The following is a 27379-nucleotide window of genomic DNA, read 5'->3' as shown; positions in this document are numbered from 1 at the left end:
CTAGAGACAACTGACAATGAAAACACGATGATGAAAAACCTATGGGATGCAGTAAATGCAGTTCTAAGAGGGAAGTTTATAGCTACACAAGCCTACCTCAAGAAAGAAGAAAAATCTGAAATAAACAATCTAACCTCACACCTAACGGAACTAGAGAAAGAAGAACAAACAAAACCCAAAGTTAGCAGAAGGAAAGAAATTGTAAAGATCAGAGCAGAAATAAATGAAATAGAAACAAAGTAAGCAATAGCAAAGATTAATAAAACTAAAAGCTGGTTCTTTGAGAAGATAAACAAAATTGATAAACCATTAGCCAGACTCATCAAGAAAAAGAGGGACGGGACTCAAATCAACAAAATTAGAAATGAAAAAGGAGAAGTTACAACAGACACTGCAGAAATACAAAGCATCCTAAGAGACTGCTACAAGCAACTCTATGCCAATAAAATGGACAACCTGGAAGAAGTGGACAAATTCCTAGAAAGGTATAACCTTCCAAGACTGAACCAGGAAGAAATAGAAAATATGAACAGACCAATCACAAGTAGTAAAATTGAAACTGTGATTAAAAATATTCCAACAAAAGTGCAGAACCAGATGGCTTCTCAGGTGAATTCTATAAAACATTTAGAGAAGAGCTAACACCCATCCTTCTCAAACTCTTCCAAAAAATTGCAGAGGAAGGAATACTCCCATACTCATTCTACAAGGCCACCATTACCCTGATACCAAAACCAGACAAAGATATTAAAAAAAAAAAATTACAGGCCAATATCACTAATGAATATAGATGCAAAAATCCTCAACAAAATACTAGCAAACAGAATCCAACAACACATTAAAATGATCAGACACCATGATCAAGTGGGATTTATCCCAGGGATGCAAGGATTCTTCAATATACACAAATTAATCAATGTGATATACCACAGTAACAAATTGAAGAATAAAAACCATATGATCATCTCAATAGATGCAGGCAAAGCTTTTGACAAAATTCAACACCCATTTATTATAAAAACTCTCCAGAAAGTGGGCATAGAGGGAACCTACCTCCACATAATAAAGGCCATTTATGACAAACCCACAGTAAACGTCATTCTCAATGGTGAAAAACTGAAAGCATTCATCTAAGATCAGGAACAAGATAAGGATGTCCACTGTCACCACTCTTATTCAACATAGTTTTGGAAGTCCTAGCCATGGCAATCAGAGAAGAAAAAGAAATTAAAGGAATACAAATTGGAAAACAAGAAGTAAAACTGTCACTGTTTGCAGCTGACATGATACTATACATAGATAATCCTAACGATGTCGCCAGAAAACTACTAGAGCTAATCAATGAATTTGGTAAAGTTGCAGGATACAAAGTTAATGCACAGAGATCTCTTGCATTCTTATACACTAATGATGAAAAATTTGAAAGAAAAATTAAGGAAACACTCCCATATACCACTGCAACAAAAAGAATAAAGTACCTAGGAATAAACCTACCAAGGGAGAAAAAAGACCTGTATGCAGAAAACTATAAGACAGTGATGAAAGAAATTAAAGATGATACCAACAGATGGAGATATATACCATGTTCTTGGATTGGAAGATTCAGTATTGTGCAAATGCTATACTACCCAAAGCAATCTACAGATTCAATGCAATCCCTATCAAATTACCAATGGCATTTTTTACAGAACTAGAACAAAATATCTTAAAATTTTTATGGAGACACAAAAGACCCCGAATAGCCAAAGCAGTCTTGAGGAAAAACAACAGAGCTGGAGGAATCAGACTCCTTGACTTCAGACTATACTTCAAAGCTACAGTAATCAAAACAATATAGTACTGGCACAAAAACAGAAACATAGATCAATGGAACAAAATAGAAAGCCCAGAGATAACCCACGTACCTATGGTCAACTAATCTATGACAAAGGAGGCAAGAATATACAATGGAGAAAAGACAGCCTCTTCAATAAGTCGTGCTGGGAAAACTGGACAGCTACATATAAAAGAATGAAATTAGAACACTTCCTAACACCATACACAAAAATAAACTCGAAATGGATTCGAGACCTAAATGTAAGACCGGACACTATAAAACTCTTAGAGGAAAACATAGGAAGAACACTCTTTGACATAAATCACAGTAAGATATTTTTTGATCCACCTTCTAGAGTAATGGAAATAAATACAAAAATAAACAAATGAGACCTAATGAAATTTCAATGCTTTTGCACAGCAAAGGAAAGCATAGACAAGACAAAAAGACAACCCTCAGAATGCAAGAAAATATTTGCAATTAATCAATGGATAAAGGATTAATCTCCAAAATATAGAAACAGCTTATGCAGCTCAATATTAAAAACACAAACAACCCAATCCAAAAATGGGCAGAAGACCTAAATAGACATTTCTCCAAAGAAGACATACAGATGGCCAAAAAGCATGTGAAAATCTGCCCAACATCACTAATTATTAGAGAAATGAAAATCAAAACTACAGTGAGGTATCACCTCACTCCAGTTAGAATGGGCATCATCAGAAAATCTACATACAACCAGTGCTGGAGAAGGTGTTGCACTGTTGGTGGGAATGTAAATTGATACAGCCACTATGGAGAACAGTACAGAGTTTCCTTAAAAAATAAAAAATAGAATTACCATATGATACCGCAATTCTACTACTCAGCATATACGCAGAGAAAACCATAATTCAAAAAGACACGTGCACCCCAATGTTCATTGCAGCACTCTTTACAATAGCCAGGTCATGGAAGCAACGTAAATGCCCATTGACTGACGAATGGATAAAGAAGATGTGGTACATATATACAATGGAATATTACTCAGCCATAGAAAGGAATGATATTGGGTCATTTGTTGAGACGTGGATGGATCTAGAGACTGTCATACAGAGTGAAGTAAGTTAGAAAGAGAAGAAGAAATATCGTATATTAACGCATATATGTGGAACCTAGAATATTATTCAGCCATAAAAAGGAATGATATTGGGTCAATTTTTGAGATGTGAATGGATCTAGAGACCGTAATACAGAGTGAAGTAAGTTAGAAAGAGAAAAAGAAATACCGTATGTTAACGCATATATGTGGAACCTAGAAAAATGGTACAGATGAACTGGTTTGCAGGGTAGAAATTGAGACACAGATGTAGAGAACAAACGTATGGACACCAAGGTGGGAAAGCTGTGGTGGGGTGTTGGTGGTGATGGGGTGATGAACTGGGCGATTGGGATTGACAGGTATACACTGATGTGTATAAAATTGATGACTAATAAGAATCTGCTGTATAAAAAAAAATAAAATAAAATTTAAAAAAACCAAAAACACCAAAAAAATAAAATAAGTAAAATAAAAAATTTTTGTAATTATTAAAATAAAAACAAATAATAAAATAAAAAAAAGAAGAGAGCAACAAAACCAATAAACAAATCCAGCAATGATAACAAGCACTAAAAACTATACTAAGATAAACATAAAATTCAGAAAGTAGTCAGTCACAGACAACAAACCCACAGTCTACAGTTGCTCCCCAAATCTACTGCCTCAATTTTGGGTTGATTCATTGTCTATTCAGGTATTCCTCAGATGCATGGTACCTCAAGTTGATTGTGGGAATTTAATCCACTGCTCCTGAGGCTGCATGGAGAAATTTCCCTTTTCTTCTTTGTTCACACAGCTCCTGGGGTTCAGCTTTGGTTTTGTCCATACCTCTGTGTGTAGGTTGCTCTCAGGCTTCCATTCCTTTTGGGAAGTCTGAGGTCTTCTGCCAGCGTTCAGTAGGTGTTCTGTAGGAGTTGTTCCACATGTAGATGTATTTTTGTTGTATTTGTGGGGAGGAAGGTGATCCCCACCTCTTACTCCTTCGCCATCTTAAAGGTTCCCCTATCTGTCCTTTTAAAAAGAAAAAATAAAGAAGTACCCAAACTACCAAAAGATCTTTTAAATTTTGTTGTTAAATACTATGACTCTGGGAAAGAAAGGAAAAAAACAAATGCCAATGAATGAATGTTCTGTGAATCTAGACAGCTCTCATAAGAAGTAACATATGTTTCCCTTGCAAGTATAACAGAAGGACAGACAAGGAATTACTCGAAGTTTTCCAGGTCCAGTTGGCTTTACCTGTGGATTAAAAGGACTGGATTGCAGAAGAAAGCTGTTTTGATACTCTAAGGCATACTTTCATCCACTTCTTTTTAAATTTGCCTTAATGTAATTTTATTTATTTATTTATTTATTTATGGCTGAGTTAGGTCTTTGTTGCTGCTCATGGGCTTTCTCTAGTTGCAGCGAGCAGGGGCTACTCTTCGTTGTGGTGTGTGGGCTTCTCACTGTGGCAGCTTCTCTTGTTGTGGAGCGCAGGCTGTAGTCATGTGGGCTTCAGTAGTTGTGGCTCGCGGGCTCTAGAACACAGGCTCAGTAGTTGTGGCACACAGGCCTGTTGCTCTGCGACATGTGGGATCCTCCCGGACCAGGGCTTGAACGCATGTTCCCTACACCGGCAGATGGATTCTCAACCACTGTGCCACCAGGGAAGCCCCTCATCCACTTTCTTAAGTCTTCTCTTACCAAAGAGAAGTAAAATGACAGCACATTGGGATTTGAAAAAGTGTTCATTGCTAGAACACTCAGCCACTAACACTCTGGGATCAGTTGGGATGGAACAGGGGCCAAAAAACCCCCAAACCTTCAGCCAGTTCATTTAAAACATACCTGTTTGAAATCTCTTTGCTTTGTGTCTTTTCTTGATGACTTTTCCAGACATCCGCTTTTATTTCCCTACAAGTTATTTCAAAAGATAATGAAAGGTGGGTAAAAGGATTTTTCAGGCTCTATGGGAAAAAGAAAGTATAGGTTATTTTTGTCTTCGCATTGATCATTCTTTCCATGACTCTCCAGTTGGCTTCATAAACTGTTACTGAGATCAAAACAATAATTCCTGTTATCACTCTGAACGGGTGTCTGTCTGAGTAAATGTGCAGAAGTTTCTTTTCATTGGCCTGCTCAGAGCAGAGTTCTTAGAAATATACAGCATAGAACTCCTATAACTCTATTCATTAAAAACTGATTCGTCACTGACAAGGTTTCCTTGGACTCTCAGCAGATATAACAGCTTTGAAATGAGACTCAAGTGTCATTTCATCTTATGTAGCTACAGATATGTACCTGTTATCCTTAATAATCTCATTTTTTCTACTTTTGTTGTCTCCAGTTCTTCCCAGCTGGAGACAATATTGTCCTTCTCATGCTGGACCAGTCTGACCCCGGTTTCCTAGCAGATCATGACCAGGTCAGGAAGTTAAAGCAGTTTTGTTAGCACCACCTATAGATAGAACCTAGAACTAGTCTTCCTGGTTTATAATTGACTGCAGGAAGCTCTTGAATTGGAGCCCATTTTGTTGCAGGATTTTTTCCCCCTTTTACTCACCATATTAATTCGGATCATGAATTTGGTCTGCTTTCCTTGTTGGACTGGATATACTCCCTGAGCTGGAGCTCGCTCGGTTATGACTCCAACTCCCTATTTGGCTTGCACCAAGCCTCTTTCCTGTGGACTCTAGCTCCTGGCAAGAGCCTTGCTGTGAAGAGAGTTATAATCAACATCAGATGGATTCCTGATGCTGTTCTCTGCCCAACTGAGAGGGGCCCTTAGTTACTCAGTCTTGAGGCTGCCATGTCCTTTGGCTTTATGGGCTTTTGATTTCCTGGATACTCCAGAAGCTAGGTGCTCAAAACTCATTGGTATCCTCATGCCCAGGTTTTCACAGTCTCACCTTCTCCACCTTTCCCAGTTATACATGTTGCTAAGGTACTAGCATGCGTCATGTCTCAGTCTGCCTAATTTTTTTAAAATTGAAATATAGTTGATTTACAGTGTTGTGTAAGTTCTGGTATACAGCAAAATGATTGTTATACATATATATATACACATTCTTTTTCATTATGGTTTATTACAGGATATTGAATATAGTTCCCTGTGCTATGCAAGAGGACCTTGTTGTTTATCCATTCTATATATAATAGTTTGCATCTGCTCATCCCAAACTCTCAATCCAACCTTCCCCCAACCCCCTCCCCCTTGGCAACCACAAGTCTGTCCTCTATGTCTGTGAGTCTGTTTCTGTTTCATAGATAAGTTCATTCCTGTCATATTTTAGATTCCACATATAGGTGATATCATATGGTATTTGTCTCTTTCTAACTTACTTCACTTAGTACGATAATCGCTAGATCCATCCATGTTGCTGCAAATGACATTATTTCATTCTTTATTATGGCTGAGTAATATTCCATTGAATATATATACTACATCTCCTTTATCCATTCATCTGTTGATAGACATTTAGGTTATTTCCATGTCTTGGCTATGGTAAATAGTGCTGCTATGAACATAGGGATGCATGTATGTTTTCAAATTATAGTTTTGTCCAGATATGTGCCCAGGAGTGGGATTGCTGGATCATATGGCAACTCTATTTTTAGTTTTTTGAGGAACCTCCATAGTGTTTTCCATAGTGGCTGCACCAATTTACATTCTCACCAAAAGTGTAGGAGGGTCCCCTTTTCTCCATACCCTCTCCAGCATTTACTATCTGCAGAATTTTTAATGCTGGCTATTCTGACCAGTGTGAGGTGGTACCTCATTAGTGTTTTGATTTGCATTTCTCTAATAATTAGCAATGTTGAGCATCTTTTCATATGCCTATTGACCATCTTTATGTCTTCTTTGGAGAAATGTCTATTTAGGTCTTCTACCCTTTTTTTGACTGGGTTTTTTGTTTTCTTGATATTGAACTGTATGAGCTGTTTGTATATTTTGGAAATTAAGCCCTTGTTGGTAACATTATTTACAAATATTTTCTCCCAGTCTGTATGTTGTCATTTTGTTTATGGTTTCCTTTGCTGTACAAAAGCTTATAAGTTTGATTAGGCCCCATTTGTTTATTTTTGTTTTTATTTCTGTCACCTTGGTAGACTGACCTAAGAAAACATTGGTACAATTTATGTCAGAGTATGTTTTGCCTATTTTCTTCTAGAAGTTTTATGGTTTCATGTCTTATATTTAAGTCTTTATGCAATTTGAGTTTATTTTTGTGTATGGTGTGAGGGTGTGTTCTAACTTCATTGATTTACATACAGCGGTCCAACTTTCCCAACACCCTTGCTGAAGTCAGTCTGCCTAATTTATGATACTATGGTGTTTATCCCTATATGTACATATGAATCCATTTGTTTTCATTATTTTAAGATAAACTCACTAAAGATTGAGGCATTGTATCTCCAACTTTCCCTAGAATCCTCAGATGCTGATGTAGAAGAAAGAACTCTTAAAGCCCTTTGATGCCCTTGAAGCCACTACTCAATTGACCCTAGAACATTGTACTTACTATTTATAACCTGTCCATCCACTTCAGATCTATGACATACCTGAACGACACTTCACTTATCTACCTGAGCCTAATAGAAATCACTGCTCATAATTCCATTACTTGTTAGTTATTGGGCTCTCCAGAACTTCAGAAGGCATTCCTTCACCTAACAATCCAATTTATACCTAAATTTGCTTTAAATTTAGCTTTTGACACAGTTTAGCATAAAACATGATGTTGATATCTAAATAATATGATTTTATTTTATAGTCTCTGATGGCTGAAAGCTATCAAACCTGTTACTCTGACACTGGAGTTTTATTCCCCACACCACGACCTTAGTAGTACTGAGTTTCTTCCCATCTACTAAAAACATTTTTCTATCAACACAACTTTTTAGTTCTCCTTTTCCTCCTAGAAATCTTTTCCTTCCTGGCATGTTTCCCAGATCATTTCTTCAACCCTATTCAGAAAACTTCATTTTATTTTATTTATTTTAAAAAATATTTATTTATTTGGCTGCTCCGGGTCTTAGTTGCAGCACGAGGGATCTTTTAGTTGAGGCATGTGCGATCTAGTTCCCTGACCAGGGATTGAACCTGGGCCCCCTGCATTGGGAGTACAGAGTCTTAACGACTGGATCACCAGGGAAGTTCCCAGAAAATTTCATTTTAGGCATTCATTGCTGAGACATTTTTCTTTGGAACACAAAATTGATAATAATCTCAGTCAAAACATAATTATGGCACATCTAGGGCACTGGAAGAGTTTCGCTGGTGTTCCTGCTTCCTATGCTCAGTGAATTGCAAACTTCTGTGGTTCCACCAATAAATGGGCAGGCAAGGCAATATGTACATTTTTGTCTTAATCACTAAGAACTGTCAATATTGTTTTAAAATATGTCTGGCTTTTGTTTTCTCAGCTACTAACCTGTTAATCTGATACGTATTACTAATTTTCACTTTATGAGTATAGTAGTCCCCTCTTATCTGAGGGGGATACATTCCAAGACCCTCAGTGGATGCCTGAAGGTTTAGATAGTTCTGAACCCTATATACAGTTTATCCTTGAACAACAGGGTTTAGGGCTGCTGACTGTCAAGCAGTAAAAAATCCAAGTATTAGAGTCTACCCTCCATATCCACAGTTTCTCCGTATCTGAAGTTTCTCCATATTTTTACTTCCTCTGTATCCATGGTTTCTCTGTATCAGAGGTTCTGAACCTGTGGATTGAAACAACCTCAGATTGTGTAGTACTACTGTAGTACTACTGTATGATTTACTACTGAAAAAAAATTCATGTATAAGTGGACCATGCAGTTCAAACTCCTGTTGTTAAGGGGTCAACTATATGCTATGTATTTTCCTATACATACATAACTAAGATAAAACTCAATTTATAAATTAAGCACAATGAGGTTAACAACAATAACTAATAATAAAATAAAACAATTGTAACAATATACAGTGGTAAAATGTTTGTGAATTTAGTCTCTCTCTTTAATGCCTTTTCCATCTTAACTAAGCACATGTCACACACTGGCTGTAACTTTTGGAGTTTGCAAAACAAACACAAATTTCTTTTTTCTTCTTCACAATTTCATGGATGGAAGATTCGTTCTTACCATAGATCTTAGCAACCTCAGCATACATTTTTTTTCCCCTTTCCTTATTGAGAACTTTCACCTTTTCCCTTAAAGGAAGCACTCTTTTGGTATATCCAAATCACCACTCTTGTGCTTTGGGGCCATCATTAAGTAAAATAAGGGTGACTGGAACACAAGCACTGCGATACTGTAACATTCATTCTGATAACTGAAATGGCTCTGGACAGGATGCTCTGGACAGTGGGATGGTTCAAGTCCTGGAAGGGAAGTTGCGAGATTTCATCACACTACTCAGAAAGGTGTGTGATTTAAAACTTTGTTTATTTCTGGAATTTTTCCATTTAATATTTTCAGACCACAGTTGACCATGGGTACTGAAACCAGGGAAGTGAAATTGTAACTAAGAGGCAACTAGTGTATCCCTTTCTGTTTTCCTTAGGGATGTCAGACATCCTATCCAACATCGTCCACAGCTGTTTTCCTGGGAATGTTTAGTCACCATCATCCTGGGATTCCCTTTATCTCTCTTTTAAATTGAATTCCCTGTTTGTTTGATCCTTGTCTTCCTCTTTCTTTATAGAGTCTTTCTTTTTGATGACGTACATTCTCTGTTAGTTGCCTGAGAAAGGTTGTGCGGGAGGATGTCAGTCAGCGTTCAATCAGAAAAAAACAGAACCAATAGGAAAGATACAGTAAGGGATTTATTTCGAGGAACTGGCTTAAGTGATTGTGGGAGCTGGTTTGGCAAGTCTAAAATCCATAGGTCAGGCTGTGAGGAAAGGCAGGTCTGAAGTCTCAGACACAGGCTGGAACTGCAGTCCATAGGAGAAATTCTTTTCTTCTTCCAGAAAACCTCAGATCTGCAACTAAAGCCTTTCAACTGATTGAATCAGGCCCATCCAGTATATCTAGAATAATCTCTTTTACTTATGGTCAGCTGATTATAGACATCTATTTTCCCTGTTCTTTCTTGAGATCCTAAAAGTTGCTTAAAGGCTATAAGAGGACTTTCCTGGTGGCACAGTGGTTAAGAATCCACCTGCTAATGCAGGGGACCATGGGTTCGAGCCCTGGTCTGGGAAGATACCACATACTGTGGAGCAACTAAGCCTTGCGCCACAACTACTGAGCCTGTGCTCTGGAGCCCGCGAGCCACAACTACTGAGCCCATGTGCTGCAACTACTGAAGCCTGCGCCTCTAGAGCCCATGCCCCGCAGCAAGAGTAGCCACTGCAATGAGAAGCCCTCGCACCGCAATGAAGAGTAGCCCCCGCTCACCGCAACTAGAAAAAGCCTGCATGCAGCAATGAAGACCCAATGCAGCCCAAAATAAAAATAAATAAGTAAATAAATTTTTTTTAAAAAAAGGCTATAAGAAAAGCTTGCTAAACCATCCTTATTCAATGAGAGTTTACCTCAGGTCACTTAGATATATATAGTATGTCTTCTTAGAGAGTGTTATGAATTTTTATTTTTGGTTCCTCTTTTCCCAGCCTCAGTTTGAAATACTATGCTTCCATAAACATGTCCCACCCTTTCTAGAGATAATAAATGGATATAATTGATTGTTACTGCTTTTCTTATTTATGTTTTATTTCTTGCCTGGATTTGGATCTCCTCAGTAAGAAGAAAAGATCTCTTGAATATGGAACTTTTCCAGAAGACTATTTTCATCTATTGTGTTTTAATTCTCATTACTTTCAGTCTCATATTTTGGCCTTTTTTTGATCTTGCCTAAGCTTCTGAGAGTTTCTCATTGTAGCCATCCAGTTAATATAAGCCATATATAAATTTGAACTTCTAGTATGAAAATTCTAAGAATATGGACATTCTGTTCTTTAATCATTAGAAAGCAAATTATAAAGTTTAGCATCCAGTTTCCTACTACTATGACAAATTCCACCCTAAACAGCATGGGAAAAATGCATTCCAGCTTCATTTACATTAGCAATGAATTTCAATTCATAACCAGTTGGCTTTGGAAGTACTACCATTCCCTTTCCATATCCTTATCTATAGCTTCAGCCTCCAACCAAGTCCCTGAGACATATGGTTTTGTATTTCTTGGAAGGTTTACAGGAATTCGTTACTACATTCAAAATCCCTTGAGTCCAGCTGCAATGTGGGGTAATTACTCCAGTGTGGAGAAGAGTCAAACTGCATGAGAACGTGCTTCTCCAATAATTTCTAATCCAAATATTCAAAGCAACAACACACATGCTTGCTTAAATTTTAGAATTGTAGGGTGGAAGCTCAGCTGAGTGGTGGGCATATGATACTTTGGACAGTAAGCATTGGGAGTATATGGGCTTTATTAAGCAGTGAACCCTTGGTAAGGATTTAAAAATATTTCTACACCAAAAAAAGGACTTCTCAGCATCACTGCTACTTTCCAATAGTAGTTTTGTTAACAGGCAACTAGATCAATCAAAATGAAATATTCACAGTCAGTCAGTGGGTGGGGCAATATTGCTTATTGTCAAACTGTTTTTATGATATGAAATCCATTTTACAAACAACCTTATTCAGAATTCCAATATATAAAACAGATAAGGAAAGAACAGCTCAAGGTGAGGAATATGAGATGCACAGAGAGAAGTGAGTTTAGCTTTCTCTTCATATCACAGTGACCAGCAAAGCACATCTGTAAAAACCCAGAGCTCTGCAGATCATGCTAGGAAAACCTTAAATCTTTATTATTTCCAAGAATATTTTGATTATTTGCTGAATAATATATTGCTTATTTTTGCTGTGTAAGATGTAGCCAGTAAGCACCAGTCAGTGAGCCAACTTTTTGAAGGACTCATTGTACATAGCCTTAAAATAAACATCCAGGGGAAGAAATTACCATGGAAAATAAAATATTTGAGCCTGGAGAGAATCTGAGACTAAAAACATAAGGAAAAGCACTTGGAGCACAAATGAATATAATCATAAGCAAATATTTTAAAACATGCTAAATAGAGCACACCTGATCTTGTTTGATCCAGGAAACTAAATAGAACTAATCTTGGTAAGTAAGTAGATATAAAATGCTTAGGTTGCTAAGAGCTATCTACATACCAAATAGTTCTGGAGTAAAGATGTAGTTGTGCTTACCAGGAATCTACTAAACATAATGTTCTACTCACCAGCACTTTGGCACAGTTGTTTTGCTTGCTGAGAGCCCAGGTATAACTGAGACACACCAGGATCCTAAAGTGATTTATGAGTCACTGAGAGAAGATTACACTACATCCAGCAGAGGTATAGTTATATGATTATGATATAGTATAATGTATTATAATAATAAATATATAATGTAATTATGTATTATTGCTGGATATCTGTTGGAAAACTTATATGGCATGTCAGAAGCTAACTTTCCAGCAACCAGCATATCTGTAAGGCCCCGATATTGCATTAGTTGACTATGTCATGTAAGAGGAGTTCCTATGTACAAGTGCTGAAAACAGCTAAAGTCATTGAGGGGACCAGAAACAAAGATATGAAACAGGAATGTTTTGAGGACCTTAAAGGTTGAAAGGTTTGTCAGAGAAAAGTAGAAGCGGGCATTAATTACAAGATGAATAAGTTCTGGGGATCTAATGTACAGCATGGTGACTGCAGTTAACAATACTGTATTGTATACTTAACATTTGCTAAAAGAGTGTATCTTAAATGTTCTCACCACATACACACACAGAATGGTAACTATGTGATGTGAAGGATGTGTCTAGCTTATTGTGGTAATCTCACAATATGTATGTATATCAAATCATCACATTGCACACCTTGAATTTACACAAAGTTATTTGTCAATTATATCTCAATAAAGCTGAAAAAAGTAAAAATTAAATTAAAAACGGAAGAATCTTCTCTTGCTCATATAGGCTTAAATTCACTTTGTTTTTCAACTGGTGTATTTATAAGGCATTTGTCTTCCAGAAGTAGATTTGTGTTTCAGTGACAATGGCAATAATGTTTCCTTTGTAGAACCTATCTGTGTGGCCTTGGCCAAATCAGACTGGGTAAAGCACAGAGCACCCATCTGCTTCTTCTGATTGCTGCCTCAATTCGGTGGCTGTGCCACATGGATGGCATTCAGAAATAAGAGTTGTATGTCCGTAGAGTCATGAGCCGGTCCTGGTGATTTTAAAGGCCGAAGGTTTTGATTTTGCAACCAAATGAATACAATCATAGATGCTTAGCCTGTCCTGACTAGGCTTCCTTCCTTCCATTAATTAACATGTAGTATTTTACAGGCACTTATTTAGGCACTGTATAGCTGTTATAGGGCATACAAAGTTTAATCCAATACGGCTCTCCCCTCTAAGGATCTTGTTATGGTTATTCTTATATCTTCCCTTCTGCCCATCTCTAAAAATTTCTCACTTTTCTTCTTGGAACACTGTACTAGGATTAGATTTGCTTCCAGGGACTGTCCGTGGCTTCAAAAAATGAATCTCTTGCTTGCCAGGATCTCTGTACAGACTCTGCCGAGTCAAATTCAGTGCCAGAGAGAATGTGTGCTTTGTTTGATCAGCACTGATTTCTGAACTGGGCCCTGGAAAAAGAAAACATGGATTTTGACACTATCTGTGGAGCCAGAAAAAAGGGTCCTGATTGCAGTCTGTCCTAATTACAGCTGTGCTGCTACCAAGTGTGGCACTCAGAATGTCTACTGTGGTCTCATGGCAACCAAACTCAGCTTCTGCATGCAGCAAATGTGAGGGCCTGTTAAATAGATGAGCTGTACAACTTGTAAAGTATCCAATTCTTGACTTGGAAGTGACTTTGATAACTTCTCCTTCCTCAAGAAAATCGTCTCCTACTACCCATCCAGAATGTCAGGTTCCTCCCGATCCCCATGATGATCCATAAATATCTACCCTGAACTCATGACGATGATTGGATTCAACATTGTAATTGCATATGCCTGACTTTTCCACTCTGTCAACAGCCTGTTCCCTGGAGTATCTCCCAGTGTGCATGTCATATCCTGTTAGGTAGATTTTGAGCCTATAAGACTGCATCTCATAGCTTTATGAGCAAAGATCCCACTTAATTCTCTGTCACTTTTAGCACTTAACACATTGTTAGTGCTTTAAAAGGATGAAACAATTCCTTGACTATGTAGGTGTAGGGTGTTTATAAATTTTAAAAATACTTCTACATCAGACTTCCTTGATGGCACAATGGTTAAGAATCTGTCTGCCAATGCAGTGGGCATGGGTTTGAGCCCTGGTCTGGGAAGATCCCACATGCTGCGGAGCAACTAAGCCCATGCTCAGCAACAAGAGAGGCCACCACAATGAGAAGCCTGCGCACCACAAGGAAGAACAGCCCCTGCTCGCCGCAACTAGAGAAACCCCGCGTGCAGCCATGAAATACCCAATGCAGCTCCCCCCCCAAAAAAAGACAAAAAACTTCTACATCGATTATCTTCTGCAATTTCCACAATTACCCTGTGAGGGATGGCAAATCTCTTTGACAAATGAGGAAACTGAGACATAAAGGGCTGAAGTCACAGATGGTGACAGTACTAGGTTTAGGATTAAGTTCTCCCGACTTCTGGTCTCAGACATTTCTGGTTAACTATTGTCTCATCACATCATTACTCTCTGAAAGCTATTCCCACCAGAAGTCTCATTTTAATTAGATATTTCATCTCTTAAAACTCTATAGGGTATCTAACATTTACAAAACCATGCTGGGTGGAGGCAGTGAACACTGCCTGGGTTGCCAAAAGTAGCTAAAAGATATAAGGACAAAGCCATCAGACATTTTCTTTATGACTCTTTGAGACAGGATAGTGCAACGTCAGATCCACCTTGACACCAAGTTATGTTGAAACTCAGTCTTTATCATGGGGACCACTGGGTGCCTTTCTCACAGCCACTTCAGCTTGGTTTTACAAGTGTTCAATAGTGAGACTCTGTCCCAGAGCATCATTGGGCTTCCTGCCATATCTATGGATCTATGATCATGACTTTAATTTTAGAGCATGGAAGGGATCTTAATAAGGATCATGAATCATACTTTACAAATGAGGATAGAGGATGTGAATTTAAGTGACCTGTTCTATCAGGGCCATGGAGCTGGGCAGGCTTCTTCTTCTTTTTTTTTTTTTTTTGCGGTACGCGGGCCTCTCACTGTTGTGGCCTCTCCCGTTGCGGAGCACAGGCTCCGGACGCGCAGGCTCAGCGGCCACGGCTCACGGGCCCAGCCGCTCCGCGGCATGTGGGATCCTCCCGGACCGGGGCACGAACCCGTGTCCCCTGCGTCGGCAGGCGGACTCTCAACCACTGCGCCATCAGGGGAGCCCATGGGCAGGCTTCTTTATTCATTAACTGATTCACTTAGAAAACATTTATTTGAAAACATATTTTGTTCCAGGAATTATTCTGGGTACTGGAAATACAGCAGTGGAAAAAAAAAAGACAAAAATCACTGCTTCAATAGAGTTTCTATCCTAGTGGAGGAAGATAAATAATAAATAAAAACAAAAAATTAAATTATAGGGTATATTAAATGCAGCAACACATGAAAAAAAAATAAAGCAGGTGTTTTAGTCTGTTTGGGTTGCTATAACAAAATACCGCAGACTGGGTAGCTTAAAAATAACAGAAATTTATTTCTTAGAGTTCTAGAGGCTGGAAGTTCAAGTTCAAAGCATGGTCATATTCTGGTGAAAGCCCTCCTCCTGGTTCAATCAGCACCTTTTCATTGTGTCCTCATATGCTAGAAGGAGCTAGGAGAGCTCTGTGGGATCTTTTTTATAACAGCACTAATTCCATTCATGAGGGCTCCACCCTCATGACCAAAGCACCTCCCGAAGGCTTCTCCTAATACCATCACATTGGGCATTAAGATTTCAACATTTAAATTAGGGGTTTTGGGGGAGAGGGAAGGACACAAACATTTAAACCATAGCAGCAGGAATGGAGGGGAGGGTAAGGTGTTCTGGGGATACTGGGCAAATTTTAAATAGGGAGGTCAGGGAGGCATTCACTGACAAGGTGACTTTTTTTTTTTTTTTTTTTGCAGTATGCGGGCCTCTCACTGTTGTGGCCTCTCCTGTTGCGGAGCACAGGCTCAGCGGCCATGGCTCACGGGCCCAGCGGCTCCGCGCCATGTGGGATCTTCCTGGAATGGGCCACGAACCCGTGTCCCCTGCATTGGCAGGCAGACTCTCAACCACTGCGCCACCAAGGAAGCCCAAGGTGACAATTTTGAGCAACAACATAAAGTAGGTGAAGGAGTAAGTGTTGAGAGGACCTGGGGAAAGCCTGTGCAAAGCCCTGAGGCAGGGGTGTAATAACATCTTTGGGAGGCCAGGGCCAGGGGCTGGGGCTGAATGCAAGGTAGTGGGAGTGAGTACTAGAAATGAAGTACTAGAAATGAAGTCTCAGAGGTCCTGGAGAACCAGATCTATGTGGAGCCTTGTGGGCCTTGGCAAGGACTTTGGCTTTTACTCCAAGTGAGTGAAATGAGATATTGAAGAATCCTGAGGAGTGAAGTGATGTATTTGTGTTTAGTTTTAAGTGGATTACTCTGGGGTTTTATGTTGAGATTGGATTAGAGTGAGGCCAAGGTAGAACCGGGAAACCAGTTATTAGGAGGCTGTTGTAATAATTCAGGCAAGAGAAGATGGTGACTCAGACCAGGTGGGAGTGGTAGAAATGGTCCTAGAGGTTGAATTCTGAATGCATTTTGAAGGTGGAGCCAAGGGGATTTACTGAAGGATTGGATTTGGGGTGAAAAAGAGAAAAATTAAAGACAACTCCAAGGTTTTTAGCCTGAGCAATTGGAAAGATAGAATTGCACTTACCTAAGGATGGCTGAGGCTGCAAGAGAAGCAGGTTTGGAGGGAGATGAACAGTTCAGTTTTAGAAATGTTTCCTTTGAGGTGTCTTTAGATATCCAAGCAGTGATGTCAAATAGGCAGGTGAATAAGAATCGAGAATTTAGGTAAGAGAATTGGACTAGATAATTGAGTGGTCATCAGGGTATTGCTGATATTTAAAGCCATGAGAATGCCAAGAGAGTGAATGTAGATAGAGAAAGAAGAGAGCTCCAAGGATTAAGGTCTGGGATACATTCAGTAGTTTAGTCTAGAGCTTAGTCTTCTGATGTCCCTACCAACGTACACACTGGAGCATTGGTTCAAGGCATATATAACTGGTTTAATTCTAATGTGGACTACCAAAGCCCACATTTTATAATGCTGTCTCATATAAAGGCATCTCAGGGATCCAAGTTTGTTATAAAACAAGCTTGCTGAAATTTCAGGTATATTAGTGCTGTTCATATTCATGAGAGAAGATGAGGGCAATATTTTACAGGGTTGTCTCCACCCACAACTTCTTGGGTTTGATGCTAGCCTGCCTCATTATTTTAGTGCATTCTCCATGCAGACTACAACCCTTTGAACAATTACCCCCAACAGACTGGCTAAGTACTAAGTACTGGATTCCTACACCTGTGTAAATCTAGTGCTCTGTGGGACTAAAGAGCTTTCAGATAATTTTTTTTTTCTTGTGGAATGAGAAGATATTCTGAGAGTAAGTTTAAAGGTGGCTGAATCCACATCAGCCTTTGATCCCTATCCCTTAGGCATTGGATCTCAGATTTAAGTGTATATAAGAGTCAGAAGGAGTTTATTTAAAATGTAGATTATCTGGTCTTATCTTCAGAGACTCACATTCATTCAGTTTGGAGTGGAGCCTATGACTTTGCACAGCAGGTGATTCTGACACTGATTCAGGATCAGAAGAGACACTTACTTTCGACTTGGATGAATGAGTCTATTAGACAATGTCTTTGATTCAGAAAGAAAAATTTGTATTGTTCATGGGAAGTTTATGGACAGATTATGATCTTGAAAGAAAGCCTCAAAGTGCATTGTATTACATTAAGTCAAACAAAGTGTATATTATAGAAAAGAGAATGTGGGTCCGTACAAGGGAGGTTTTTCTAATAACTAGCTTTATTAAGTCATGGGAAAGTGGCATGTGAATAAATCTGGGTCTTGTCATTGAAATGAAAACAAAAACATCAGTTTGAGATGGTGCAGATTTTTTTCTCTGGGAAATAAGATTTTGCTAGTTGCTGTCTAAAGTCACCATACATTAGTAGTAGTAATAGTATGGCCATGTGGCTTGTGGGATCCTAGTTCCCAGACCAGGGATTGAACCTGGGCTCCTGCAGTGGAAACTCAAAGTCCTAACCACTGGACTGCCAGAGAATTCCTGACCATACATTATTTTTAAAAACAAAACAAAAAAATGAAAAAGAGGTAACTTCTTAGGTCCCTAACCACTCACAGATTCTTTGAGTGTTTTTAATGTACTCGAAGGACAGAGGACTGGCCCACATTTTCATCATGATTTTTCCCTACTTTCTTCAACCCAGGGACTTCCTGTTGGGGTAGAGCAATTTGAAACCCTTTCCAGATATTCTAGTAAAAGTTTCCTTCTTTCTGTGGATAAAACAAGAGTGAATCAGAGTTGATATGACTGGGATTGCTACTAACTTTGAACAAGACGTATAAGCCACATGAATGACAGGAGAAGTTGTTACATGAAGGGTCGGTACTGGGTGATTTCTGACCTCTCTCTCTAATTCTAAGTTCTCTGAGTTCTAAAACTCTGAGTTCACACATAATCCTTATCTACCCCTGTGAAAAACCGTGTCCTGTTTGCTGGAGCACTCACAGAATCACATCTTTATACCTCATTCCCTGAGTAAATTCAGGGGCAACACATCACACACCAATAACCCTAGCTCTTTATTCCATCTTTTAAATGATTTATAGATACCAAATACTTAATTCTACCAAATGCCTCATTACAATCAAGGAAAACAGTTATGGCAGTTTTCAAGAAAGAGGTTTTAATTTACATGTAATATGCCTTCCAAAATTCATTTCAAAATGTGCTCACTGTCTTGTTTTGAATTCTTAGTGTCATTTTTCCCCCCTCTGGCTCTTCTGTATGTAATGATGTGTCAGTCAATGGCATTCCTATAGGTACATCTCTGTCAGAATTCCAAAAGCACATTAGCAGCGGTAAAACAAAGCCCTCAGAGGTAGGCATATTTTACTGTTAGATAACATTCCCCTTTTAGGCATTGTTTGCCATGTGTCTTTGAACAACTAGGGATTGTATTATCTCATTGTAGCAGAAGGCTTAGTGTTTTCTAACATAATTATGTGATGAAAGTAAGTGGAGTTTAGAATGAAATATATTGTGCTGCTTATGTTTTTAAATGACAGGCTTAATAACAATAAAACAGGTAAATATAAGTAATAAACTAAGAGAATAATATACAACTACATCTAACTGGAGGTACTGAAGACTTCCTAGAATAAGTCTTTGTAATGGTTAAATGGGATAATCTTAAATCAGCTTAATTTATTGGCTTTGCCTGCAGCAAATTTTTCCCTATAGAATACAGTAAATCTAAATAAGACATTTGGCATTTTATTTCTTTTATTTTTCTCATTCCAGCATTCTTTCCTTCCTTTTGATTATAGCACCATGGTTTCCTTTTGGGAATTACTTCTTACTCACTGTTTGCAGTCTTGTTAATTGTCAACCAAAATGCCCACCCTCAGCTGGTTAAAGTGTGAGTCCATGACCCAATCAGATGTTCCTTCCCAAGATTTGACTCTGGAAAGGAGCGATAGAAAGATAGAAAAACTAGAGCCCATTCATCCCCAAGGGAACTTGGCAAAACCCCAGACTGGTTCTTGCTACCTGTATCCCTGGAGCTCTTTGCCGAGACAATTTTGCACTTACTCCTTTGGTCTGTGAGTCACCCCAGAGCCTTCTAATAAGTCCTTTTTTTTATTATTCAAGTCTTCCAGAGCTGGACTTTGTTGTTGCAACTAAAGATCACTGATTGATGCACAAGAACTTGCACTCCTCCTCAATCTGTGTTATCTTTCTGAATGATTATACAGAATTTAACACTTCTTATCAGTATATATATATGGAATATTTACTTCTTTCCATGGTTGTGTGTGTTTGTGTGCATGCTTGTATGAATGTGTTTTGGTATGTGACACATATGGAAATACAAAGATTCCATCAACATCTTTATGAGAACTTGATCTTTTCTAATTAAGGGAGATTGCTGGACTCAAAGCAGAACACAGGTGTATTCTAAGGAGTCTCCTTTAACGCTCTCTCCAGTTCATTAGTGAATTTGTAAGCCCTATTTTAGTCAAATGAAAAGAGAAATGTTCTTTTAAAGCTGTTACACAATGCTATACACATACTAATCTCAAAACGGGTTTGTGCTTAATTTCTGGAGAAAGAACTTAACTTTTATTAACTACCATGAATTTCCTTCAAGGGAATGTGAAAAAGATTGTACAAGCTTAGCAATGACAACATTTCTGGAATGTCAACATAGATTCTTTAAAAGGCTCAAGAGAATGTAGAAAACGATGTTACAATCTAAAGATCTGGGGCCAGGGAGGACTGAGATTTTGGACTTTGTCTTGCCGCTTTCACTGGGTGACGTTTGATGTTTATTTCACCTTTTGTGGCTGTAATTTTCTCAGCAGTGGAGGGAAGATGAAATTTCTTTATCTGCCTCAGAAGGTTTTATGAAGATCAAATAAGATGCCCTCCCATTATTCTAAGTGGAATAAGTCAGACAGAGAAAGACAAATACTGTATGACCTCACTTATATGTGGAATCTAAAAACACTGAACTGGTTTGTTCACGGGAGCTGGTGGAATTGGAACCCTGTGCTAGACTGAAAACACGAGCCTCAAAGGCTGAGAGGGGTTTGTGCGGCTGCGCAGGAGTGCTGGCGTGGGTGACTCTTCCTGCAGTGGTGTGGGCTTGAGGAGGCAGCTCGTGGGGATGAGGCGTTTAGGGTGAGGAACACAGACCGTGGAGTCAGATTTGCTGAGTTTGTACCTCAGCCCCGACATTAAAGCACTGTATGGCTTTGGGCAACTCAGGTAGCATGAATCTCATCAGCACAGAGAGAAAGCTTCACTGAAAACTCACTGCAGAGCGGTGAGGGAAGCCGGATTCCATGATGGCAGCAGCAGGGTTTGTGGTAAGAATCATGGTGTGCAGACCACCCCAGAGTGGTCTCGTCTTCCTGCAGCTTGTAGACCCTCAGGCTCAGGAGCTGTTTCAAGCACACAACCTTGAGAGAGTAAGGTGTTCTTGAGACCATCTGTACCGAATCTGTGACTGAACCCAGTGAAGACTGCTATATAAACGTTTAAGATTCTGGTTGCTCATGCAGAGACCTATTCTTTCAGCCATGGGCTGCTGGAGATAGCCTTGTAGACAAATTACTACCACGTCAGCCTGTTCTAGCTGAATGGCTATTGTAGACCCTCATAATCTGACTTCACAATGGAGACTGCCATATTCACTGGCATGTGGCTGACAGGGTCTTGGTGCTCCGGCCGGGTATCAGGCCTGAGCCTCTGAGGTGGGAGAGCCAAGTTCAGGACATTGGTCCACCAGACACTTCCCAGCCCCATGTAATATCAAATGGAGAAAGCTCTCCCAGAGATCTCCATCTCAACGCTAAGACCTAGCTCCACTCAACGACCAGCAAGCTACAGTGCTGGACACCCCATGCCAAACAACTAGAAATACAGGAACACAATGGCACCCATGAGCAGAGAGGCTGCCTAAAATCATGCTAAGTTCACAGACACCCCAAAACACACCACTGGATGTGGTCCTGCCCACCAGAAAGACAATATCTAGCCTTATCTGCCAGAAAACAGGCACCAGTCCCCTGCACCAGGAAGCCTACACAACCCACTGAACCAAACTTACTCACTGGGGGCAGACACCAAAAACAACGGGAACTATGAACCTGCAGCCTGTGAAAAGGAGACCCCAAACACAGTAAGTTAAGCAAAGTGAGAAGACATAGAAATACGCAGCAGGTGAAGGATCAAGGTAAAAACCCACCAGACCAAACAAATGAAGAGGAATTAGGCAGTCTACCTGAAAAAGAATTCAGAGTAATGATAGTAAAGATGATCTAAAATCTTGGAAATAGAATGGAGAAAATACAAGAAATGTTTAACAAGGACCTAGAAGAACTAAAGAGCAAACAACCAATGATGAACAACACAATAAATGAAATTGAAAATTCTCCAGAAGGGATCAATAGCAGAATAACTGAGGCAGAAGAACGGATAAGTGACCTGGAAGATAAAATAGTGGAAATAGCTACCACCAAGCAGAATGAAGAAAGGAGAATGAAAAGAACTGAGGACAGTCTCAGAGACCACTGGGACAACATTAAATGCACCAACATTCAAATTATAGGGGTCCCAGAAGAAGAAGAGAAAAAGAAAGGGACTGAGAAAATATTTGAAGAGATTATAGTTGAAAACTTCCCTAATATGGAAAAGGAAATAGTTAGTCAAATATTTTAGGAAGAACAGAGAGTCCCATATAGGATAAATCCAAGGAGAAACATGCCAAGACACATATTAATCAAACTAACAATAATTAAATACAAAAAAAATATTAAAAGCAGCAAGGGAAAAGCAAAAAATAACATACAAGGGAATCCCCATAAGGTTCTCAACAGCTGCTCTTTCAACAGAAACTCTGTCAAAAGGGAGTGGGAGGATGTATTCAAAGCAATGAAAGGGAAAACCTACAACCAAGATTACTCTACCCAACAAAGATCTCATTCAGATTTGATGGAGAAGTTAAAAGCTTTACAGACAAGCAAAAGTTAAGAGAATTCAGCACTACCAAACCAGCTTTACAACAAATGCTATAGGAACTTCTCTAGGCAGGAAACACAAGAGAAGGAAAAGACCTACAATAACAAACCCAAAACAATTAAGAAAATGGTAATAGGAACATACATATCAATAATTATCTTAAATGTAAATGGATTAAATGCTCCAACCAAAAGACATAAACTAGCTGAATGGATACAAAAGCAAGACCTGTATATATGCTGTCAATAAGAGACCCACGTCAGACCTAGGGACACATACAGACTGAAAGTGAGGGGATGGAAAAAGATATTCCATGCAAATGGAAGTCAGAAGAAACCTGGAGTAGAAGTTCTAATATCAGACAAAATAGACTTTAAAATAAAGACAATTACAAGAGACAAAGAAGGACACTATATAATGATCAAGAGATGAATCCAAGAAGACGATATAACAATTGTAAATATTTATGCACCCAAAATAGGAGCACCTCATTACATAAGGCAAATGCTAACAGCCATAAAAGGGGCAATTGACAGTAACAAAATAATAGTAGGGGTCTTTAACACCCCACTTTCGGGCTTCCCTGGTGGCACAGTGGTTGAGAATCCGCCTGCCGATGCAGGGGACACAGGTTCGTGCCCCGGTCTGGGAAGATCCCACATGCTGCGGAGCGGCTGGGCCCGTGAGCCATGGCCGCTGAGCCTGCGTGTCCAGAGCCTGTGCTCCACAACAGGAGAGGCCACAACAGTGAGAGGCCCGCCTAGCACACACACAAAAAAAACAAAAAAACAAAAAAAACACCCCACTTTCACCAATGGACAGATCAACCAAAATGAAAATAAATAAGGAAACAAACTTTAAATGATACATTAAACAACAGATATTTATAAGACATTCCATCCAAAAGGAACAGAATACACTTTCCTCTCAAGTGCTCATGGAACATTCTCCAGGATAGCTCTTATCTTGGGTCACAAATCAAGCCTTGGTAAGTTTAAGAAAATTGAAATCATTTCAAGTATCTTTTCTGACCACAACACTATGAGACTAGATATCAATTACAGGAAAAAAAAAACTGTAAAAAATCTAACACATGGAGGCTAAACACTGCACTACTAAATAACCAAGAGATCACTGAAGAAATCAAAGAGGAAATCAAAAAATACATAGAAACAAATGACAATGAAAACACGACGGCCCAAGACCTATGGGATGCAGCAAAAGCAGTTCTAAGAGGGAAGTTTACAGCAATACAATCCTACCTCAAGAAACAAGAAACATCTGAAATAAACAACCTAATCTTACATCGAAAGCAGTTAGAGAAAGAAGAACCAAAAACCCCCAAATTTAGCAGAAGGAAAGAAATCATAAAGATCAGATCAGAAATAAATGAAAAAGAAATGAAGGAAACAGTAGCAAAGATCAGTAAAACTAAAAGGTGGTTCGTTGAGAAGATAAGCAAAATTGATAAACCATTAGCCAGACTCATCAAGAAAAAAAACGGAGAAGTCGCAAATCAACAGAATTAGAAATGAAAAAGGAGAAGTAACAACTAACACTGCAAAAATACAAAGGATCCTGAGAGATTACTACAAGCAACTATATGCCAATAAAATTGACAACCTGGAAGACGTGGACAAATTCTTAGAAAAGCACAACCTTCCAAGACTGAACCAGGAAGAAATAGAAAATATAAACAGACCAATCACAAGCACTGAAATTGAAGCTGTGATTAAACATCTTCCAACAAACAAAAGCACAGGACCAGATGGCTTCACATGCGAATTCTATCAAACATTTAGAGAAGAGCTAACACCTATCCTTCTCAAACTGTTCCAAAATATAGCAGAGGGAGGAACACTCCCAAACTCATTCTACAAGACCACCATCACCCTGATACCACAACCAGACAAAGATGTCACAATAAAAGAAAACTACAGACCAATATCACTGATGAACATAGATGCAAATATCCACATCAAAATTCTAGCAAACAGAATCCAGCATCACATTAAAAGCATCATACACCATGATCAAGTGGGGTTTATCCCAGGAATGCAAGGTTTCTTCAATATACGCAAATCAATCAATGTGATACACCATATTAACAAGGAGAAAAACCATATGATCATCTCAATAGATGCAGAAAGAGCTTTCGACAAAATTCAACATTCATTTATGATAAAAACTCTCCAGAAAGTAGGCATAGAAGGAACTTACTTCAACGTAATACAGGCCATATATGATAAACCCACAGCCAACATCATTGTTAGTGGTGCAAAACTGAAAGCATTTCCACTAAGATCAGGAAAAACACAAGGTTGCCCACTCTCACCACTATTATTTAGCATAGTTTTGGAAGTTTTAGCCACAGCAATCAGAGATGAAAAAGGAATAAAAGGAATCCAAATTAGAAAAGAGGAAGTTGAAATATCACTGTTTGCAGATGACATGATACTATACATAGAGAATCCTAAAGATGCTACCAGAAAACTACTGGAGCTCATCAATGAATTTGGTAAAGTAGCAGGATACAAAGTTAATGCACAGAAATCTCTTGCCTTCCTATACACTAATGATGAAAAATATGAAAGAGAAATTAAGGAAACACTCCCATTTACCATTGCAAGAAAAAGAATAAAATACCTAGGAATAAACCTACCTAAGTAGACAAAAACCTGTATGCAGAAAACTGTGACACTAATTAAAGAAATTAAAGTTGATACAAACAGTTGGAGAGATATACCAATTTCTTGGATTGGAAGAATCAGCGTTTTGAAAATGACTGTACTACCCAAAGCAATCTACAGATTCAATTCAATCTCTATCCAACTACCAATGGCATTTTTCACAGAACAAGATCCAAAAATTTCACAATTTGTATGGAAACACAAAAGACCCTGAATAGCCAAAGCAACTTGGAGAAGAAAAATGGAGCTGGAGGAATCAGGCTCCCTGACTTCAGACTATACTACAAGGCTATAGTAAACAAAACAGTATCATACTGGCACAAAAACAGAAATATAGATCAATGGAACAGGATAGAAAGCCCAGAGATAAACCCATGCACATATGGTCACCTTATCTGTGATAAAGGAGGCAAGAATATACAATGGAGAAAAGACAGCCTCTTCAATAAGTGGTGCTGGGAAAACTGGACAGCTACATGTAAAAGATTGAAATTAGAGTACTCCCTAACGCCATTCACAAAAATAAACTCAAAATGGATTAAAGACCTAAATGTAAGGCCAGACACTATAAAATTCTTAGAAGAAAACATAGGCAGAACACTCTACAACATAAATCACAGCAAGATCTTTTTTGACCCACCTCTTAGAGAAATGGAAATAAAAACAAAAATAAACAAATGGGACCTAATGAAACTTAAAAGCTTTTGCACAACAAAGGAAACCATAAACAATACAAAAAGACATTCCTCAGGATGGGAGAAAATATTTGCAAACAGAGCAACTGACAAAGGTTAATCTCACAAATATACAAGCAGCTCATGCAGCTCAATATCAAAAAAAACCCAATCCAAAAGTGGGCAGAAGACCTAAATAGACATTTCTCCAAAGAAGATATACAGATTGCCAACAAACGCATGAAAGGATGCTCAACATCACTAACGATTAGAGAAATGCAAATCAAAACTATAATGAGGTATCATCTCACGCCAGTCAGAATGGCCATCATCAAAAAATCTACAAACAATAAATGCTGGAAAAGGTGTGGAGAATAGGGAACTCCCTTGCACTGTTGGTGGGAATATAATTTGATTCAGCCACTATGGGGAACAGTATGGGGGTTGCTTAGAAACTAAAAATAGACCTATCCCAGCAATCCCACTACTGGGATATACCCTGAGAAAACCATAATTCAAAAAGAATCATGTACCACAATGTTCATTGCAGCACTATTTTCAGTAGCTAGGACATGGAAGCAACTAAGTGTCCATCGACAGATGAATGAATAAAGAAGAAGTGGAACACATATACAATGGAATATTACTCAGCCATAAAAAGAAATGAAATTGAGTTATTTGTAGCGAGGTGGATGGACCTAGAGTCTGTCATACAGAGTGAAGTTTCGTCAGAAAGAGAAAAACAAGTATTGTATGCTAACACATATATATGCAATCGAAAAAAAAAGTTATGAAGAACCTAGCGGCACAACAGGAATAAAGGCATAGACGTGGAGAATGGACTTGAGGACATGGGGAGGGGGAAGTGTAAGCTGGGTCAAAGTGAGAGAGTAGCATTGACGTATATACACTACCAAATGTCAAATAGATAGCTAGTGGGAAGCAGCTGCATAGCACAGGGAGATCAGCTCAGTGCTTTGTGACCACCTAGAGAGGTGGTATAGTGAGGGTGGGAGGGAGATGTTAGAAGGAAGGGATATGGGGATATATGTATACATATAGCTGATTCACTTTGTTATATGGCAGCAACTAACACAACAATGTAAAGCAATTACACTCCAATATATTACAAAAATGAAAATGGAAATAAAAAATATAAAAGCAGTGAACTCATAAAAACAGGTAGTAAAATGGTGGTTGCCAGATGTCGAGGTGTAGGGGAAATTGGGAGATGTTGATCAAAGGGTACAAACTTTCACTTACAAGATGAATACAATTCTTAGGATCTAATATGCAGCATGGTAACT

General features: G+C 38.7%; 1 long non-coding RNA gene across 3 annotated transcripts in view; it reads left to right on the top strand.

Annotated features, from left to right (window-relative positions):
- The window catches only part of LOC136793593 (uncharacterized), a 179705-nt gene that overhangs the window by 32623 nt on the left and 119703 nt on the right, over nucleotides 1-27379 (top strand). Inside the window, exon 2 of one of the 3 annotated variants that reach the window (XR_010839105.1) lies at nucleotides 16020-16195. The exons of the other annotated variants lie outside the window; for them this stretch is intronic. This is a non-coding gene — a long non-coding RNA (uncharacterized lncRNA). The remainder of the gene's footprint in view (nucleotides 1-16019; nucleotides 16196-27379) is intronic. 3 annotated transcript variants of the gene reach the window in all.

The sequence above is a fragment of the Kogia breviceps genome, chromosome 2 (assembly GCF_026419965.1).
Source record: "Kogia breviceps isolate mKogBre1 chromosome 2, mKogBre1 haplotype 1, whole genome shotgun sequence".
Lineage (NCBI taxonomy): Eukaryota > Metazoa > Chordata > Mammalia > Artiodactyla > Physeteridae > Kogia > Kogia breviceps.
This window is presented reverse-complemented; position numbering and strand designations above follow the sequence as displayed.